Here is a 5,000-nt window from a genome sequence, read left to right as displayed (position 1 = left end):
TTGTATCCTTAGACATTTCGACGCCCAAGCAAGTTCACGTATTTTGCAAGGCTTTCGTAGCGGTTGTGGGCATTTGCAGGGGTAGTTTTAAGGCCCTGGGGATAGTTTGAGCCTTCTTATGAACTGCGAACTTATAAAAACAGGTAACAGCCGCTGCCCTGTCAGGAGAATGGATTAAAAGGGTTGTATCCTTACATTTCTGACGCCCAAGCAAGTTCACGTATTTTGCTAGGGTTTCGTAGAGGTTGTGGGCATTTCCAGGGGTAGTTTTATGGCTCTGGTGGTAGTTTGAGCCTTCTTGTGTGCCGCGAACTTATAAACACACTCATTACAACCCGATGTGTGTGTGTGTGTGTGTGTGCGCGCGCGTGCGTTACCCAGGGGTCGGCAGGAAGTGGTCACAATACCCCGCGGTCACTAACACATTCACCATCTTGACCTGACCCGAGATGATTAAACAGAGCAGGTAGGCTGAGGCAAGGTGACCCGAGGGAGACTTTGACCGTTCCGGAGTGAGGTCATGTGAGGTCAACCTGAGCTAAGAAAAAGATAGCCGCTGTGTCCCCCTGCTCCCCATCGTAAGCTCACCCCCCTTTTACCTCGATGGTCATTCGCTCATACCGTGACCTGAGCTGACCTGACCTCGATGCCATATGGACAGACAAAGGTTGAAGGTAGTTTAATAATGATAATACGTAGTAGTAGTAGTAGATGTAGATGCAGTAATAATAATAATAATAATAATAATAATAATAATAATAATAATAATAATAACTGTAGTAATAGTATTATTTTTTTTATAGTATATCGAATTAATTACCTCTTCTCTGCTTATTTCTTCATATTCTTCGTCTGTTCTAAAGCGGAAACATCTGTCCCTTGAAATTGAGGAGTGTGACCTCGACCTCCTCTCCATTCCGTCCGCGGGTCATCGTAACAATTAGGGTCACGTTGGCCTGACCTGACCTCACATGACCTGTAACGAGAGCCCAAACTTATGTGACGCGGCCGTTGTGTGTGTGTGTGTGTGTGTGTGTGTGTGTTATCTAGTATTAGAGGAAAATTTATTTTCTTATGCTCTCTCTCTCTCTTCCCTTTTCTTTTATTCTTTCATTTCCTCCTCCTCCTCCTCCTCTTCCTCCTCCTTCACATTCCACAAGACACGTCGGGGAGTAGATATTAGGGGGAGGAGGGAAGAAGGTAGGTAACTTAGGGTAGAAGAGAAAGAGGAGGAAGAGGAGGGAGGGAGAGCTATTAATAGTAAGATTGACCTGACCTTACCTGACCTGACCAACAGTAATCTGACGCAACCGTTTGGCCTTATTTCTCTCTCTCTCTCTCTCTTTTATGTTTTGTCTGTTTTTTTTCTCGCATGTGTTTACTTTCCATTTTCTTTATTTTGTCTTTCTTTCTTTTTTCTTTTTTATTATTTTTGTTCTAATTCTTTCTTTCATTCATTCCTCCGTTAATCTTACTTTGTCATTCTTTCCTTCTTTTTCCTCTCTCTATTCTTCTTCCTTTCATATTTCTTTTCTCCTTTTTTTCCTTCGTACTTACTCTCTTTCTTTCTTTTTTTATTTCTTATCATTATTTTTGTTCTTATCCTTTCTTTCACTCATTCATCCGTTCTTACTTTGTCATTCTTTCTCTCCTTCTTTTTCCTCTCTCTTATGTTCTTATGTTCTTATGTTCTACCATGTGTTTGGAGATACCCTAAACTTAACCTAACCTAACCTAACAAAACCCCAGACAGTTACTATAGGTCTTGACTCGGAAAATTCATATATGCTTCCTTACTAATAAGACATTCTATACAACAAAGTGAGGTCATTCTTTGTTGATTTATACCATAAGGGGCTGGCTATCATGTGTTTGGAGATACCCTAAACTTAACCTAACGTAACCTGACAAAACCCCAAACAGGTACTACTTCCTCTAATGTAGAAAAAAAAGGCTGATAACGACGATGAGCCTGAGCAGCCTGTCGTAAAGCCCCTAAAGCCTGTCAGCTGGTCATAAGCCTGTCTCTGAGGGGTGGGTGGCCGCTGAGGTCAGAGGCGCGTCAGGTCAACCCAGATTGAAATAATTATAATGCCCCTCAGGGATCTTCCTCCTCCCCTCCCTCTTCCTCCTCGCTTATTTCATCACGTATATACGTCATCGTCATCATTATTATCATCACTACAAGTCATTATTAGTTCCCTGCTGACGTTACTACTACTACTACTACTACTACTACTACTACTACTACTACTACTACTACTACTACTACTACTACTACCACTACTACTACTACTACTATTACTACTACTTAATTATTTCACCTCTCTACCTGGTTATCTCGAAATCTGATCTCAGTGTAACCAACTCCACCCTGTTCCGCCTGCCTCGTACTCCACCTGGTTGTCTGTACTCCAGCCCGCCCCGGCAAATATTCTGACTTCATCTCTCCACTTGGTTTCCTTACGATAGTGTTCTCTGTCCTGCCCCGACTAAATTAATTTTTCCACCTGGTTGTCTGTACTCCATCCTGCTCCGGCAAATGTTATAACTTCATAGCTCCACTTGTTTTCACTTCGTCCTGCCTCGACAAGGGTTCTAATTTTCTCCGTCGGTTCTAAGTTTCCGGGTGATTCTTACTGAGTTATGCCACTGTTACGTGTTTTAGGTTTCTCGAAGGGGTGCAGACGGGGTCGTGAACGTTCCTATATCTAGATGAGTCAAGTTAGGCGTCTCTTCACCTGGTTCTCTGTCGGCTATATGTTTCTGGGTGATTCTTACTGAGTTATGCCACTGTTACGGGTTTTAGGTTTCTCGAAGGGGTGCAGACGGGGTCGTGAACGTTCCTATATCTAGATGAGTCAAGTTAGGTGTCTCTTCACCTGGTTCTCTGTCGGCTATATGTTTCTGGGTGATTCTTATTGAGTTATGCCACTGTTACGGGTTTTAGGTTTCTCGAAGGGGTGCAGACGGGGTCGTGAACGTTCCTATATCTAGATGAGTCAAGTAGGCGTCTCTTCACCTGGTTCTCTGTCGGCTATATGTTTGTGGGTGATTCTTATTGAGTTATGCCACTGTTACGGGTTTTAGGTTTCTCGAAGGGGTGCAGACGGGGTCGTGAACGTTCCTATATCTAGATGAGTCAAGTAGGCGTCTCTTCACCTGGTTCTCTGTCGGCTATATGTTTCTGGGTGATTCTTATTGAGTTATGCCACTGTTACATGTCTTGGGCCTCTCGAATGGATTGCAAAAGGGGTCGCATGAGTTGCCATAAATTCTAGATGAGTCAAATTTAACGATGGGCGGGCGGAGTGGGTGACGGCGGATGTATACATAGGACCCTACTCCCTCCAACCCCCCACCCCACCCCACCCCCCCACACACACCTCATTGGAGGAAACATCTCACACCTCCTCCCTCTTTCCTCTGATCCCTCCCTTCCTCTCTACCCACCACTTACTTGTGTTACTGGGTCAAGGTCATCTGGCGGGCGGCGGTGATGGTGGTGAGGTCACAGCGGGTCAGAGCGATTGATTGTGGGTCACCAGTCACTTCTCAGCAGTAGTAGCGAGTAACTGGTGACTGTAACAAGACGTGCCGCTCCGTTACTGCTGACCGACCCGTGACTTAAGTGCAAGACGTCTGTACTTCCCTTGGACATCAGTAGCCTATACACCCGCATCTGTAAGTAGTAACCGTAGTATTTATTAGTTATAGAACCTCTGGGCTACATACGGGGCGCTCCTTAACCGCTGACCGCCGCATCAATTAGAAGCAAGTGGTCTTCACTCCACCACACGGACACCTGCATAGATTCACACCTGTACAAGTAGTAACCGTAGGATTTATTTATAGAAGCTCCGGGTTACATACTCTCCTTTACTGCTGACCGCCGCATCAGTTAGAAGCAAGCGGTCTTTACTTCACCAGACGGACACCTGCATAGATTCACACCTGTATAAGTAGTAACCGCAGGATTTATTTATAGGAGCTCCGGGCCGCTCCTTTACTGCTGACCGCCGCATCAGTTAGAAGCAAGCGGTCTTTACTTCACCACACGGACACCTGCATAGATTCACACCTGTATAAGTAGTAACCGTAGGATTTATTAGTTATAGAAGCTCTGGGTAACATACGGGTCGCTCCATTAACCGCTGACCGCCGCACTAGTGTTAGAAGCAAACGGTCTTCACTTCACCACACGGACACCTCTATAGATTCACACACATCTGTAAGTGGTAACCGTATTATTTGTTAGTTACAGAAGCTCTGGGTAACATACGGGTCGCTCCATTAACCGCTGACCGCCGCACTAGTGTTAGAAGCAAACGGTCTTCACTTCACCACAAGGAAACCTGCATAGATTCACACACATCTGTAAGTAGTGACCGTAGGATTTATTAGTTATAGAAGCTCCGGGTTACATACAGGCCGCTCCTTTACTGCTGACCGCCGCATCAGTTAGAAACAAGCGGTCTTCACTCCACCCCACGGACACCTGCATAGATTCACACCTGTATAAGTAGTAACCGTGGGATTTATTATTTATAGAAGCTCTGCCTGGGTTATATATGCGCCGCCCTGTTACTGCTGACGACCAATAACTTAAGTACAAGCAGTCTTTACTTTCTACGGACTTCTGCATAGATTCTCACATCTGTAAATAGTGACCGCAGTCATTATTCATTGCAGAAGCTCTAGGTTACATACGGGCCGCTCCTTAACAGCTGACCGCCGCATTATAGTTTTAGCAGCAAGCGGTCTTCACTCCACCCAACGGACTCGTGCACACATATACCTATAAGCATTATACAGTATATATTAGTTAAGAGCTCAGAGTTACATACAAGCCGCTCCTTAACAGCTGAGCGCCGCATGTGTTAGGTTCAAGCTATCTTAACTTCACCTCATGGACACAAGAACATAGGGAGACTGCAAGAGGCCTAATGGCTTACACAAGGCAGCTCCAGATTCCCCCCCACTACCACCTGTCATCCTCG

General features: G+C 45.1%; 2 protein-coding genes across 2 annotated transcripts in view; one reads left to right on the top strand and one right to left on the bottom strand.

Annotated features, from left to right (window-relative positions):
- The window catches only part of LOC126998237 (alanine--glyoxylate aminotransferase 2, mitochondrial-like), a 14,651-nt gene extending 11,057 nt beyond the window's left edge, over window positions 1-3,594 (bottom strand). Inside the window, 1 exon segment of the mRNA XM_050859725.1 lies at window positions 3,461-3,594. The gene's annotated coding sequence lies outside the window, so the exon portion shown is untranslated.
- LOC126998238 (protein giant-like) overlaps window positions 3,572-5,000 on the top strand; it is a 7,972-nt gene continuing 6,543 nt past the window's right edge. Inside the window, exon 1 of the mRNA XM_050859726.1 lies at window positions 3,572-3,684. The gene's annotated coding sequence lies outside the window, so the exon portion shown is untranslated. The remainder of the gene's footprint in view (window positions 3,685-5,000) is intronic.

This window comes from Eriocheir sinensis, chromosome 13 (assembly GCF_024679095.1).
Source record: "Eriocheir sinensis breed Jianghai 21 chromosome 13, ASM2467909v1, whole genome shotgun sequence".
In the NCBI taxonomy this organism is placed as follows: Eukaryota; Metazoa; Arthropoda; class Malacostraca; order Decapoda; family Varunidae; genus Eriocheir; species Eriocheir sinensis.
This window is presented reverse-complemented; position numbering and strand designations above follow the sequence as displayed.